Source organism: Rhamphochromis sp. 'chilingali', assembly GCF_963969265.1.
Source record: "Rhamphochromis sp. 'chilingali' genome assembly, chromosome: 6".
Taxonomy (NCBI): Eukaryota; Metazoa; Chordata; class Actinopteri; order Cichliformes; family Cichlidae; genus Rhamphochromis; species Rhamphochromis sp. 'chilingali'.
This window is the reverse complement of record NC_137933.1, coordinates 19501736-19518882: the sequence shown is the minus strand read 5'-3', so window position 1 is coordinate 19518882 and position 17147 is coordinate 19501736. Positions and strand designations below refer to the sequence as shown.

The following is a 17147-nucleotide window of genomic DNA, read 5'->3' as shown; positions in this document are numbered from 1 at the left end:
GTAAAACATATGGTTAAGTTTTGCAATTTATACCAACTCTTAATCCAGGTTAAGCCATTACAACTGACACAGAAGCATGAAATTGAAAACAAGACAACATGAATCGCTTTGTTATCTTTCCACTGTCCTCACTTTCAATAATACATAATAAGGGTTATTTCTGCTCACAATGGGCGTTTGGAGGGTGACCATGCATATCTGCATGATTAGTCCACGCCATTAAGGAAATGTGTCTGTGTTACCTGACATAAAAGCAGTTGATGCTTTTTCCTGTTCTGCCATTTAGTAAGTACTTTTTAAGTATATTAAATCCCACTTACAAAAAGCTTCCTTTTGGTGGAAAACCAAAAACCTCTTTTTTAGCACCAATTTTGAAGTTCGCTTAACCAATTATACAAACAATGTTGGCACGCGACAGCATGTGTCATTGCTTGTGCTCTTGTCAGTAAGATCTAAGACAACATTTGAGAGCTTGAAAATATGAATACGATTTAGGCTTGCACACACTATCACCACCACCCAGCATTTCTATTTATGCACAACAGCCACAGGGGCTGAAAGAGGGTTATTGGATGGACAAACAAAACCAAACTGTGTAGGGAAGGGAGGACTACTTCAATGTTATCTTATCCTCCCCCACCTTGGACAACGGCCTAGCAGCTCTAAAATTAGCCGTCACATCTAAACACAGTCTTTGGTGTAGCAGCTACTCTTTGATGGGAACTTGGCTCATGGCTGACACACTGAAAGCGCACTCAAGCCTGTCTCAAAATGTAGAGATGAAGCCGAGATAGTACACAAATACAAACCAGACGAGCATAGCCCTCTCAATTTTTACAAATAATCTAGAAGAATATGGAGGAAGTTATTATTTTAACTGATTTCCCCTTAAAGAAAGGATGTAATGTAACAATTGTAATTTTACAAAATGACAAGCATCTTCTAACAATAAATAAATCCAACAATAATTATACTGCCACATGACAAAAATGAAAGTGAGCTGCTATGATGTGATGTTTAAGATCAGTTCGAAAAACAAGAAGTGAAAGAAGAAAATGTGACTCAGCAAGGAGACTTTGTTTTTTTAAATACAGGGTTCCGGCTGATGATAGAATAAGTAGCTGGCAATTCATAGACCACCAACATCATGAAGCAGCAGTGAGCCTAAATCAGTCTAACCATCAGGTACACTTCCTCTTTGTGCGTGCGTGTATTAACATGTACTTTAGCTTGAGGAAAACACTGCCTGAGAAACAACCATGACCTCCCAGCAAGAGCAGATTTAAGTTTTTTTTTTGTTTTTTTTGTTTTTTTAAATAGATGAAAGCAGACCAACATCCTGTGTTCATAGCTATGCAGTGATACCACTATTTTGTGTGTTTTTAAGCAAATATAGGAGCGGGATTAGATATAAATGCTATGTTTACAGTATTGAATGCGTTGGCCACTCACACTCTCTCTCGGTGTATAACATTTTGTATACGCATGCATTCTTTAACAAATATATACAATAAAAAGACAGAGAGAAAACCCTAAAGAACAATAAATTAGAGAAATGTCCAATCTGATTGCACACAAATGCAGTATGAAATATACCAGCATGCAGTGATGAGGGGCCAAGCAGTTCAGCAGGTTACAGTCACCATGGCAACCAGATCTGAATTGTGTTAAAAGCGCTGAAAAGAAAAAAGTATTTATTTCCCCTTTTTGCAGTACCCCTTGGTCATTCCTAATGGAAGGGTGTTTTTGTTTTGTTTTTGTTTTTTGTTTTTTTTTTTTTTGGGGGGGGGGGGGGGGGGCAGGGTGCCTGTGGTCTGTGAAAATAACCCAATCACCCAATTGTAAAGTCAAGGTGGCATGTTATCAAACATAAGACCACATTGCTCTTGTAGCTTCCAACAGAGTTCAAATACAGAGTTGTAGAATTTCATTTTAACAAAAAAAAAAAAACAACTGTGTCAATTTTTCTGTGAGTATTGAAAAAGAAAAAACAAAACAAAAACAAAAACTGGACTACATGTTGATTTAATACCTTCCAAAATGGCTGAAATTGGTGCCACGAGCTGATGTGAATTCTGCTTTCCTAGGAATTCATAAGAGTCATTTTTTGATAACCAAGTGTAATTGCACGTGGTTTGAAAATCACACGCATAAATGAACACAAAATAAAAACCTACTGGCATAGCTAGACTGCTTGATATAGTGACACAAAAATTAAGTTAGAAATTATAAAAAAAAAAAACAAGAAAACAAAAACGATGATCTATGAAAAGAAGTAGTAACAGTTGAACTTCTTCACCCCCAATTATGTGTTGGTTCGCAAATATGGTGTCAACTGTCTCTAAAGACATGCTATTAAATTCTTACAAACAGAATAAATGGATTTGCAATGTCCATGGCTTCTAAGAGTCAATCATGTTCTGCCAAATTACTTAAACCACTTTTCACCACTGAAACAATCTGTTAACTATCCCAAATTCATGGCAGAAAAAACAGCAGTAATAAGGAGCAAGCTCAATGCTGCAAGATGTGTTTATGTGCCTTCCGCCATGCGATGCTTTGTATTCTTTTCACTCTCACGCCTACGAGTTACTTCCACTCACTCATAGTGCTAAATGGTCTGAACCTTCGTTACACGGAGAAGACTGGCCTCCCACTCACTACCCTCTAGAAATGGCATTCTGCCACATGGGGAAGAGGGTGTCTGTGTGAGTGTGCTAAAAAAGCACAGGACAATGACACAAAAACAATAAGGGAGTAGTTAAACTCTCTCACAGCCTGTCATCCTTGAAATATTTCACATCAAATGCAAGTCAAAGTCCAACACACTGATATGGAGCCGCTGGGTAGGAAGCTAAGCTTAGTACTGCATTCCCCCTCTTCCCATTTTCCTGAATCTCAACAATCTATAGCGGACCTCAAATTCCTATGCCTAAGATGTGAGCTCTCTGCCATTCAGTGTGGCTATTAGCGTATTTCTCCAAACTCTATACCACAGTGCTTTGCCTGTTCCCTGTAAACAGGCTCCTTCTATACAGCATCAGTATGCAGTTTGCTTCAGGGGGAGGAGGAGCAGTAGCACAGGAGAGGAAAAGGGAAGGCTGGGAAAACAAAGCCTCTATGGTCCTCTCTCCAGCCGGGCCATGCCGAGCCGCAGTAGCGGGGGCGAGTTATGTAATGTGACTGGCAGGGCCCACTTCCCTGTTCAGAGCTGCCGCTCACACTAATCCCCACTGAGGAACAAGCCCTGCTTTGGAGAAGGAAGAGGAGATAGAAGGGGAGTTGTGAGGGAGCCAGTGGAGGAGGTGTGATTACAAGAATTTTTCCCTTTCATCTGCACCAAATCGAACACCCAGACATCTCCCCTCTCAGCTCCTCTTTTGAAAGATAAAAGAATTATATCAGCACTGCTGATGGCTGGCTACAGCATAGACTGAGACAGAAGCCATGCAGTAAAGACACGTTCCCATCACTTAGGAATCTTTCTGATGACTAATTTATCAGTTGTTTAAAGCAGAGAAAGACTAAAAACAAGAAAACATTTGAAACAGGATACAATCATGTGCTACATGTGAATTTAGAATCTTTCGATAGTCAAATCATATTTTAAATGCTGCAGATCTGTGTGGTTCTTCCTGTCCACACAGAACGTGGTTAATGGCAACATACTGGCCAGAGACCATAAAGTCAAACCTGACTTCAGGCGACAAAAGGCATATCAAAGAATGCCTCTGATAATGGTTAATCAGTAATCAAATCTGGAACTGCCACTGGATAGACATGACAAGTCTATCACTTCATATGTGGGTGGGGCTTCAGCTACACCACTTCGGATTAATTTATCTAGTGTGCCAGCAGCCTTTCGTTGTTACAGGTTAGTGTCCACACTGCCTGTGCACAATACTGCTACGCATGTGTCAGTTTACTCGGACACAGCCAATATACAACTGCTCATTTTCTACAACAAAGTGCTGCAGAACTGGCTGCTTCACTCAGCTGTCATCTGCTTACTTTTCACCTTGCTTGTTTACAATTTCCAGACATAGAAGGAAAGAGGGGCGCAGCCGTCTGTTGAGGCTGCTAGTGGTGGGTGGCATCAACCAACAGAAAACTGGAATTGCATATAATAAAAACAAACAAACAAACAAACAGAAAATTGGATTAACTAGCTGGTATTTCTGGTGGTTACTAGTTAGGACAGACAAATGGTGGTCATAGTTCATACGCTCATAAACGTAGTTCTACAAACATATTAGTTAAACATTTCTGTCAAAACGCAGTATGGATGCTGATTAATAAAGAAGTCAGCGCAGGGGCTTTGGTGCACCGTAGTAGAACCTCTTCTTTCAGTCATGATATGAAAAATCTGTGCTCACTATGCAACCCATTCAGCTACACAATCTTGATCAGGAATCTCTACTTCAGGCTGAGAAAAATGAATGTGAGAAAAGATAACGCTAAAATGATGTCTGTACCATTTGTACGAGCAGATCACTGTTAACCCCACATAAAACTCACGCAGACAACTCATGCAGACATGACACCAAAACAGTCATGTTGGTAATAATAAACACACAGGGCAGAGAAAAGAACAAGTAATCACCAGGAACCTCAGTCAACTCTGCTAACCACGGAGACCAGGTGGAGGATTTAAAGCGGTTAAAAATAAAAGTCTGATTCTGATTTACTGAGCTGCTTGCCTGGAAACCATGTGACCAGCATCACATGAGGAGAGGGAGGAGGAGAGTGGCAACACACACACACACACACACACACACACACACACACACACACACACACACACACACGCGCTCCACTCCTGGTACGATAATAAGCTTTGTGATCAGTTTCCTTGGTTTCCACTGACAGTAAGCAGATATAGGCAGCTCGGAGAGGTAAACAGAAGCTGCTCTTGCTAGTGCACGGCCACAGGCGCAGGGACGCGAGAGAGGCGGATGGGGAGGAAACAGAGAGAGATGAATTTGTGCAGAAGAGGTGCATAGGCAGCCTCGCAGCTGTTGGGTGTCGGGCAGTGCAGACAGTCCAGACGCTGAACCTTCAGCAGCTGAGTTAAAAAAACAAAACCAACTATTTTTTGCCCTTTCATTTCAATCTCATCTGTGAATTATATTTAACTGCTACCAACTTTACTGCATTTCCTGCCACAAGGCAGTGCGTGTTTGTTGATAGAAGTACAGTAAAATGGGTTGTGCTCTCAGCTACTCGCATTAATCAAACATAAAGATGTGTTTGTGCGTGTGCAATGCATGTGTGAGTGAGACAGATAGAGGGTAACGGAGGGCTTTTGTTGGACACATGCTAGTTCTGCACTACATGAGCTGTGACCTACTTTTTTACAGTCTCACACACACACACAGCCTTTGACAATGGGACAGGAAAGCAGAGGTTAGGCTTGCACTAAGCCCTATTCTTAATACATGCATTCCAATGGATAGAGCTCAGGGGCTGCTGAGCTTTCAGCCTGCCTGTTGGTACAAGCATCTCCTGCACAGTCTCATGCATGCCTAACAATACAGAGTAAATCCAACTACTTGTAGCATTTAGGCACATATGTGCATGTAAAGGGTCTAATGATAAGTAGAAAAAAAGAGCATTTTATAACTGATATATATTTGCAGCCAAAGTGAAAATTCTGAATAACAAAGTTTGCTTTCTAAAAATAAAACAAACCATTGGTAAGTATATAAGCTGCACTGCAACAAAACATGTTTGCCCTCATAGAAACACTTAACACAATTGTGATGTTTATTTCAATTTAGTCAGTAACGCATTAAAACATACCATATGATGATGCCATAGCACCAGTGGAGCTTTGATAGGCTTCAGGGGAAATAAAAAACTGCAAATCCCATGAAAATGACATCTTTTCCTATTTTTGTAGTTAGCGGTGAGCATGAAACCACATGGAGGTTCATGCTAGGGCTGCTCGATTATGGCAAAAATGATAATCACGATTATTTTCACTGAAATTGAGATCACGATTATTTGACGATATTTATTTAACCCTTTAAGACCTACTATAGAACCGAGTCCACCAGAGCTTATATTATTTTTTTTACATGCTGTAGTGCCATTTGTGGGAGCATTTCAAGTTGCTATACATCAATACAACTGTTATAGCCCATATTTTAATAATATGTATGCATTAAGTCCATAGTAATTACATAAATTGCAAAAAAGTGCAATAAACTACAAAAAAAATTGAAAATCGCTTTTGTTTTGTTTACATATATTTCTACTTGGAGAAATTTAAGAGGCTTATCCCTCAAAACTTTAAATACAATAAAGTTGCAAAAAATAGTTTACATCAACAGGAAATTTATTTTGAGTGTCTTCATAGTTTTATTTTGGAGATACAGCAATTTTTATATACTGCAGGAAAAACAAAAAACAATCCTATGATGCAAATTTGCAAAGAAAACAGCATGTGCATCATTTCACTGTGGGAAGTGTTACGAACAGCTGATGGATCGGCAAAGCGTGTTTCTGGAATATTATGTTTTTGTTCCTGCAAGCGCTTTTTATGCAATTTTTGCAAAGCTATATGTGGAAGGAAACCGTGACCGAGGACAAGCTGATGGCATAAGATGTAAGTACAACTCCTCCGGTTTCATATGCAAAACAAATTATTGCGCTAGCTTACACGGTTCAGGTTCTACAGGGATTTAACAATAGTTACGCAAAACGGAGCGTGCTGCTCTGACCGGCTTTAAAGGGTTAACAATGACTTTAAAAAATAATATAAAATAGTGTGCAACACCACTGAAGTTTTTTTTTTTAAACTCTCTTTTCAACCAACGGCAGTCACTCTCCAAATAACTTCTGCTTAGCTTTCCGGGCTTCCCTCGGGTCCTCTTAATCAGCGGTCTCCAACCTTTTTTGCGCCACGGACGGTTTATGCCCGACAATATTTTCACGGACCGGCCTTTAAGGTGTCGCGGATAAATTAGGGAGGGGCTAATAATCGGCTCAGTCATTTTTAATGATCGTTGAAAGCCCAGATCGTAATCGTGATTAAAATTCGATTAATTGAGCAGCCCTAGTTCATGCTGACAACTTGATGCCGTATATGCCAATGTAGGAGGTGCTCTGAACAGCTGATCAGATCGATAAACTGTTTGGATTATGTTTTTGTTGTTCCATGCACTTTTTATGTGATTTTTGCAAACCCAAATTAGGAGGGCGATATGACCAAAAATATTTATCACGATATACATTTGAAAATTTGCGATAACGATATAACTGACGATATAATTGACACTAGACAAGATACTTTACAACTCCACAACTTTATTCGTGCAAAACAAATATTAAAAAAAAATCGAGGTGTTTTCACTTAAACGAGCAGCTGTTTTTATCTGCATTAAAGTTATATAAAAATTTAACAGCACAAATGCAAATTCCTTGCTGACAGTTTAACCAAAAGGCATTTCCAGTGGAAATTGGAGGACATATCCTCCGCATAACCATGTATAATATCCACAAAACTTAAAAAGAGGTTATACACACACAATACCGTAATACTATGCTGAAGCACAGTACGTATCACTCCGCGAGGCTCCTGCCGATGATAGCCGCAACACTCCGACAATCCATCAAGCGGTGCGGCTTCGTAGCTTAGCAAAGTTCTACTAAAACATTTGACAGATTTTCGAGCGCCGTGTACCACATAAAATCGTTTCGAGGTCAGTAAACACAACCAGAACTCATACATAGGGCACACGGGATTATAAGGGGCACTGTCGATTTTCAGAAAAATCAAAGGATTGATTTTAAGTGTGCTGTATTTTCCAAACAACACGGTAATAACGACGGCCCGCTAGCATGCTCTACCAAAAATAGTGCTTTGTTGTGTATCTGATGGACAAAAGCTAAACCAGTTCCACACCACTGAAGTTGCAGCATTTTTACAAACCAAGTGTGGGTCATCCGTTTCATTCAACAATCCGCTTTCGCCCTTCTTATTCCCTGTCGCCGGCACGCTTTTTCCGCCATGTGCGTATGAAAACAAAGGCACTGCCCATGCGTGTTTTACCCATATTCTATCGTGATATTTCATTTTCCTATCATTGCCCGACATTAGACCAGTATTACCGTGAACGGTATGATATGGCCCAGCCCTACCCCCAAATGGAAGAAAACAGTGGTCTGGGACATGTTAAATCCGGTATATCCAAGTCCAATTCGTCTGGTTTTAGATGCCAAAAGAATTATTACTCTAGCTTATTTGGTTATACCTGGATTTCAAAATGGATGTTTGATAGTAAAGACCATGTTGGGAATAACACGGAGAGACTGTCACACCGCACCAGAGCTGGAGTTATCCATTTTTTCATTTTTCTTTAATAGAAACTGGTTTTACACAAGATCATATCAAACAAGTTTACTTGCAAAATATCCAAATCTAATTCTTGGGGGGCTCTACAAATATATCACAATGAAATTAGTCAAGAACTTCAGGAGAACAAGCTATGAATATAGGGTCACCTAAACTAAAGAGAGGTCAATTCAGAGCTAACTCTTCAATCCATAGCAAACACCTGAAAACTTCTCCATGTGAATATCATTTGATTCCTGTGCTCTCCTCGTAAAGAATGTCTTTGCACACAACATGCATCCCAATCCCAAAAAGCCCTCAAAAGAAACAAACAGCCATAAAACATCTTTTTAAGAAGAAACTTCTCGCTAGTAGAGGTTCAGTGAAAGAGGCCTAAAAAGACCAAGTAAAAAATTATTTGTGTCAACATACCGATTCCATGGCTGTAGGAGAATGTCAGTGGGCTAAAATCCAAATAGAAAATACACCTGCTGCTGCAGAATCCACGAATTCTGAAAAAGGATAAAAAAAATAATATATATATATATAATATATATAAAATTATTGAACAGAAAAACACAAACAGTCTCACATTTTTATGCAACACATTCAGATGGACGGAGAGGGTAAAATTTATCCTCAAAGGATCTCTTAGTTATTTAACTGAGAAAAGCAGTGAAGCATTTTGTCCCCACATTTGCTCCTCCAACTAAACACTAGATACTCCCATCTTTGTCTTATCAAAAACATGTTACCTCATGTACTTCAAAGTGATTTCAATATGTTACAAAGATAAACTTTTCCTTATCCTTAACCTTCCGCGCCTGGACATGTCATGTCCACGCAATTTGAATTTCCATGCACCAGTATCCTTTTTATGACTGTATGGTTTGCAAGTCTGGGGAAAAAAAATTCAACCTCTGAACAACAAGTGACTATATGAAATACGTCAGAGACAGGTCAACGAGTAATGGCATAAAGAGAAATCCTGAAGTCAGTGTACTGCTGTTGGCCCTGCCCCCAGTCCAACCACACAATGAGGACAAGGGTTTATCAGGATTTAGGCAGCGGGACATGGGAGGGTATTTAACAGGGGCCCAGTGTTGGGTTTGGCATTCCGGTGATTTTGGGACAAAACTCCAATCTGAACCCACACGTATTACATCATTTCATATGCTTTAATGCATTATAACAGGGCTAAAGGGAAAAATTCAATAGCATCTTGTTTTCAGTTTTAGCACAGGCAGGGTGGCAAGTGTGAATGCAAGACAGGATTAAGGTCAGACCTCCCTAGGAGGGCCTGAGTGGTAAGGAGGATGATGGTTAGATGTGCATTTGTGTTTGTACTGGAGTGGAACCTGTGGGGGCTTTCCCAGTGGGAAGTACAGGATTGATGGATTGTTACAATCCAGACAGGGAGTACAACACCACCCTCCCAGAGTTTGTAATACAGGATAAGGACAATCCATTTTATTGATCCCAAAAAAACAAAACAAAACAAAAAAAACAACCCGCCAACAAAAAACCAACTGACAAAGACCATAACGATGAAACCAAAGCCAACTTTGGTAGATAAGGTTAATCGGTCGAGTCACATTATAGTGCTTAACACACCATATTACTAAGAGTAAAAGTGTTTGAAATTTAACAACTGTTATCTGTACAATATAGTAAAACACTGCATTGTGTCACTCCAGAGACAATGAAAATATGTTCCCTTATTGTTAAAAAATAAATTAAAAAATAAAAATAATATCCCCATTCCTTTCCCCTTCAGCATGACAACTCAGACCAGCTATTTGTACTGTTTGACCAAGTCAGACAACGTGTTGCACAAACAACTTGTTTTGAGCGTGATTCAACCACTACTACCTTCTCCAGAGACCTTTGTAAGATTTGAGATTTTTTTGTCAGCTTTCTACAAAATGCTTCTGGACATGCATATTTTATTCTGCTTAGCCTGTATTGCAGAGTATGTCAAAGAGAGCAGTGTTTTATATTTTAATTATACTCTGTTAAACAGAAAAAAAAAGACAGCCGACCTGTCCCTTTGCACAAATTCTTTTAGAAGAAACTGCTAAGGAAATACGAGTGACATAAGAAGTTCAACTACGGTGCAGAACAGATGACAGATATCCATCTTCAGGGAGATATTTCATTGGCACCTGTTTGACTAAGCAAGAAAGAAAAATGGATCATCATCTTTGTGCACAGCCTATGAAATCAGCTCACATGAAATCTGCGGTGAGAATCACAAAATATGTGTGCATTGCTCAGGGAACAAAAGCCAACTAACACCAAGGTGGAACGGTTGTTTACCTACTGGAACCGACAAACTTCTTACTGATGCTTTCGTCTTAGATAAAGAGCGTTGACTAAGCTACACCAGGAGAGCATGAGAGAGTGACGCATATGTGCTGCACACGCACAAAATCTACTGAACAGGCAAATTTAGACAAAACATTAACCCGACTGACATGAGTCCCATAAAAGCCTAACTTTTGACTGTAGAAGTCTCCAAACGCTGACACGTTTCTATGTTTTCTATACAACTGTGTAAGATTTGTTTCTATACTAATACAGGTCAACAGGTTGAAACACCTGCTTAAAGTGTGGCTCCACTTAACTCCTCTTCGTAAAAAGCCTCGCCTTCAAACTATGCAGAGCTGACTTCAAACATTTAACATGATCATGCATAATTAGAAGACATTTCTAGCTCTGCATCACCATGACAACAGGTCTGCATATTCACTTCTGCATCTTCACTGTCACCATTATCAAGCTGCTGAAATATCAGCAGTGTTTTTCAGATTGCTTCACCAACTTTATTGCAGCACTGCAGGTCACATGTCAGCGAGGATCAGAAGAATATGTGAGGCACGGTGCAATAAGCTACAACATGTGTGCACTTCTACAAGCCTTTCTAAATCCTGCTCCAAGGTGAGCGAGCTAGTGAGACCAGCCCTGGTTTTAATGGTGACCTTCAACAAGAATCAGAGCCCGTCTTTGATGCTGACAGACTATGACTGATGAAAGAGATAAATCTCTTCACTGGAGCTTGGAGAATAGAACTGCGCCTCAAACATTTGGTTGCAGCAAAATAAAGAAAGAAAAAAAGACAGAGGTATAGTTTAGAGAGCTTTACTTACCTAACCATCTCATCAGCTGTATCAACACTGCAAATGTCCTGCCGTTTAAACTTAAGACTAGACTCACTGTGTGCAGTGAGGACAGAGACCAACAGTTCCATGTGAATGACCACTAATGGCACCTGAAGTGTGTGTTCTCTTTGTGTAAAGAGAAAGGCCTTCTCTGGATGTTTTGGGATTATGGAGGACAGGCAAGCTTTAACACAGGTTTCAGGGCACAGATATCTTTTTGCTTCACTTTCTGCAAACCTGAATCACTACTTGTTTTCCATCAGAAGTCTGGACCATAAAACACAAACTCAACAGTGCTCCCCAAGGCTATAACGCACCTCTTCAGTCAGCTCTGTGTCTGGCTGTCCTATCATAGAGCAGATCAGAGGCAGCTGAAAGTCAACCTGGAACAACAGCTCAGGCCCTTGTCTGATTTCATAAAGAGTGTCACAGGCCACATAGGCATCGTGCAAGGGCATTCAGACCAGAAATACTGCAGGACTTTACCGAGGTAAGAGACTGAAACAAAAAGTTGTGTTTTTCTTTGATATCACAGATGCTGTACTGCAAAAACTAGAAATAATGAACACATGGAATGGGGTGAACCAATGCTAGTGCATCTGACAAAAAAAAACAGACATCTCAAGAGCTATGTATGGAGACTTAGATCATCAGAGACAAAGAAATAACCAAAAAGCAGTATGCAAATTAGGGCTGGGCCATATTATACCGTTCACGGTAATACCGGTATAATGTTAGGCAACGATAGGAAAATGAAATATCGCGATAGAATGGGAGTAAAACGCGCATGCGCAGTGCCTTTGTTTTCATACGCACATGGCCGATTGTTGAGTGAAACAGATGAACCAGAATTGGTTTGTAAAAATGGTGCAACTTCCGTGATGTGGAACTGGTTTGGTGTTTGTCCGTCAGATACACAACAAAGCACATTTTTTTGCAGAACATGCAAGCGGCCGTTGTCATTGTCATATTTGTCGGACTAAGATGCTCTTAAATCTGGGAGTAATCTGGGTCCTAAACTCCGTATGCTTCAGGTCAAACAACACTGCAGCATCACTTAGAGTTAAAAACTGTCTAAATTCTTTCATCTTTAATAAAACGATCAGAATTGCTGCTTTACCAGGTGTAACTATAAAGTTTAACTTCCAGGCATCCATGAAAACAAAAGTTATTACATTTAACGGAGTTAGAAGTTAGCAAGAAGCTAGCGGAAGTTAGCTCGCTAGTTTCGCTAGTTACCTAAGCATGATATTGCATGTTCTGACTGAGAGATTTCTGAAAAAAATCAAACGTACAGCTCTGCTATCACTTCCAACATAAATGAAGACAGGAAACTAAACAGCAGTGACGTTTGTAGGGTTACTGAAGTTGGGCTAGCTGGTATATAATGATGTGCTACGTGATCGCTAGCGACACAGCTATGTTAGCATAACATAAACAGTGAAGCTGGAGGACGAACACTAACACTTTTCCACTTATAAAAGTTAACGTGAAGGTTCTTCATGGTTAGAGACAAATGCAATCGCATGGCAGGATGCTGTAAACGGACCAAACTTCAGTCAGGAGAACAACTGAGATAATCCATCCACAATACAAGGTTAGTCATTAATATGGGAATAGAGCAGCTGCCAGAGAATTCAACATTAATGAATCAATGGTACAGAAGTGGAGGAAGCAAGAAGAATGAGTTTAATAAAGTTTGATTTATCTGACTGCTTTGTTTCGCTTAATGTGCCTTATAATCCCGTGCACCTTATGGTCCGAAAAATGCGTACTGCACACTGCAGTTTAATGTTGCAAAGCACCTATTTTTAACTTCAGTGGATATTATATATGGTTATGCTCAGGATATGTCAGCCCATTTCTACTGGAAATGCCTTTTGGTTAAACTTTCAGCAAGGAATTTGCATTTGCACTGTTACATTTTTATAAAGCTTTAATGTACATAAAAACCAGCTTCTTGTTTAAGTGAAAATAAATGGAAGGTTGTCTTTTTGCGCTAGTAATGTTGTGGAGTTGTATTTTGTCTCGCATCAATTATATCGTCGGTTATATCGTTATCGCAAATTTTCAAATGTATATCGTGATAAATATTTTTGGCCATATCGCCCTGCTCTAATGCAAATAGTATTGCACCTCAAATGCACAGAAGCAGCTCAAATTCAGGCATCGAGATCTGGATTTTAAAAAAAAAAAAAACCCAAAAAAACCAATGAATTTCTCAACTTTATATTAACAACATATCGTTAAAATGTTCTAATGTGAACAATTTGGGAACATATCATTTATGGAAGTGGTATAGACTGGGGGTGCACATAAGTGGTCCACAGGTGCGCATTTGCTGTCAAAATAAAAGACGCGCATCAAATAAGAAGTTGCAACGCGCGTTTGCATACATATAAAAGGCACTGTTTTTGTCCGCTAAAGTGGGATTTTCACGGCATATTCTGCACCACATCTCTGTGTGTTCATCATTGGTTTGAAGCCAGCTCACCTCCTGCAACCATACACGCTTCTTTTGCAGAATGGACTCCTTCTGACATTTCTTTGGAGGTGGAGGAACACCAAAGTAATTGCTTAAAGGAGCTTGCTTCTTTGACATCTTTAAGAGTTCTAAACAAATGTCTGTCCTCTAGGGCTGCCACAAACGATTATTTTGATAGTCGACTAGTCACCGATTATTTATGCGATTAGTCGACTAATCAGATCATCATCCACTGGACGTAAAACTACAGCTTATTGCACCAGCAGCATCTGCTCTTATATAACTATCGTTAGCTTACAGCTTTAAGCTTTTAAGGTGCTAACTAAAAATAAAGACAAGATGATAGTTTATTCAATTTTAATGAAATTTGCAGATTGTTTCGGTAAAGTTTAATAAACTCCTTGCTATCTAAAATATAACAGGACACCGGAGTATATTCTCCAGCATCTCACACTTCTGATAATCAGCTGTCTGCTTGACGTTTATTCAGCTGTGTAAAAACTATAACTTTAATCTCAGCCAAACCGATTTACTCAGGAACAAATAAAATACAAAAAAAAAAAAAAAAAAAAAAAAAAAAAAAAAAAAAAAAGCCAAACAACAACATTTTTAATTTATCTAAGTGACTCATATATATTTAACCTGAGTCGCGAAAGACGGCGGTGAGTTTGAAAACAATTTGCCGGGAGTCCGGTGTTCTCACGGCGCTAGTGACCTAGCCCCCGGCTAGCTATCGAGCTAGTGGGTAACAGACGTCTCCGAAAACGTCGGAGCGCTTTTGAAAATATGTGGTGTCCTGATAAACTGAGCCGATATTTGAGGTTTACACAGCTACATTCTCGCCTGAAAATATGTTAAACGTTTATTTTGTGACCCAGAAAGAATAATAAGAGTAATATTAAAACTAACTAGCTACCGCCATTGTTGGAAACTAAGCTGGGCCGCGCTATGAATTCTGGGACACAGCTGCTTCTTCTTCTTCGGGGTTTAACGGCAGCTGGCATCCTTGTACATGCTGTGCTGCCATCTTCTGTTTCAGTCCGTTATTACACTCTTAAATCCTGCTATTATTCCTGCGTCTTTTGCGATCTTACAAAGCTTCAAACGACACGTCGACTATTAAATCAGTCGTCGACGATTTTGATAGTCGACGTAATCGTGACTAGTCGACAAATCGTGGCAGCCCTACTGTCCTCCTCCAGAAAATCTTATGTACGCAAATATACGTTGCAACTTCTTATCTGGTGCGCGTCTTTAATTTTGACAGCGAATGCGCACCTGCTGACCACTTATGTGCATCCCTGGGTATAGAGACCTGCACATCAAAACAACTCCAGCACAATGGCCAACAAACAACAGGTCAGTTCGTCCATCTGTCATTTCATGTCTCAAAAAAAGAGAACTCTACGAACAATTTTTGGATATATGCGATCAATATTTCAATCACTAAAAACAGCAAGGTCCTTCCAGAGTAGAGCAGGGCGATATGACCAAAAATATTTATCACGATATGCATTTGAAAATTTGCGATAATGATATAACTGACGATATAATTGACACTAGACAAAATACTTTACAACTCCACAACTTTATTAGTGTAAAGCCCCCCACCATCAATGTATTTTCACTTAAACGAGCAGCTGTTTTTATCTGCATTAAAGTTATATAAAAATTTAACAGCACAAATGCAAATTCCTTGCTGACAGTTTAACCAAAAGGCATTTCCAGTGGAAACTGGCCGACATATCCTCAGCAAAACCATGTATAATATCCACAAAACTTAAAAAAAGGTTATACACACACACACACACACACACACACACAATACGGTAATATTATCACTCCCCCAGGCTCCTGCCTACGATAGCCGTAATGCTCCGACAAGCCATCAAGCGGTGCGGCTTTGTAGCTTAGCAAAGTCGTACTAAAACATTTGACAGATTTTCGAGCGCCGTGTACCACATAAAATCGTTTCGAGGTCAGTAAACACAACCAGAACTCATACATAGGGCACACGGGATTATAAGGGGCACTGTCGATTTTCAGAAAAATCAAAGGATTGATTTTAAGTGTGCTGTATTTTCCAAAAAACACGGTAATAACGACGGCCCGCTAGCATGCGCTACCAAAAATAGTGCTTTGTTGTGTATCTGACGGACAAACGCTAAACCAGTTCCACACCACTGAAGTTGCAGCATTTTTACAAACCAATTCTGGTTCATCCATTTCATTCACCGATCCGCTTTCGACCTTCTCATTCTCCGTCGCCGGCACGCTTTTTCCACCATGTGCATATGAAAACAAAGGCACTGCACATGTGCGTTTTACCCATATTCTATCGCGATATTTCATTTTCTTATCGTTGCCCAACATTATACCGGTATTACCATGAACGGCCTCTGGAATATGGCCCAGCACTATTCCAGAGGGCCACTTATTTACATACGTCTTGTGGATAATCACTCCACTTACACTAGAACCGTTATGGCTAAGCCAACATTAGGTAGGTACTTTACATAGATTCATGTGAGGTTATTTTCAGGATCACTGCAGAGAGAATAGCAGAGCAGTAGAGACAAATGGTAAATGGTCTGTATATAAGCAGTAATATTAGACTAACTACCCTATGTTGTAAATCTAATTAAACCTTATTTTCAGTTGTCCCCAAAATATTCTTGCAGCTTTAGATGATCCACCATTCACGAAGAAGGAGGGTTCATAAGGGTGGGTTAGCTTTTAGCTGCAATACTGCAGGGAGCTGTGATCAAACTAAATGGCAAGTCATTAGTACATTTAACTGAAAGTACTAAGTACTATGATTAAGCATCATGTATATAAATATTTTTTTAAAATCAAAGCCACAATTTATGGAAGCCCGTTTCCGCCACTAAAAAAAAAAAAAAAGCTAGTATCCATAACTCGAAATTTCGAGATAATAACTCGAAATTTCGAGAAAATAACTCGAAATTTCGAGTTACTTTTCTCAAAATTTCGAGTTAGCTCTGTCAATCAAAAATATACGTGAATGAGGTCGCTTTCTTGTTACCCGGAAGCATATGGCGCAGGACCGCGCACTCAAAAACGGATCCCAACAAATTAAAGTATGTTTGCTGATAGTAACACCATGTGATTCAGCTAATAACACATCATTTGTGAAGCCAGG

At 39.6% G+C, this 17147-nt stretch overlaps 1 protein-coding gene across 2 annotated transcripts in view; it reads right to left on the bottom strand.

Annotated features, from left to right (window-relative positions):
• Positions 1–17147, bottom strand: part of ankrd11 (ankyrin repeat domain 11) — a 120624-nt gene that overhangs the window by 78310 nt on the left and 25167 nt on the right. For both annotated transcript variants that reach the window (XM_080885874.1, XM_080885875.1), the window contains exon 2: positions 8771–8850. The gene's annotated coding sequence lies outside the window, so the exon portion shown is untranslated. The remainder of the gene's footprint in view (positions 1–8770; positions 8851–17147) is intronic.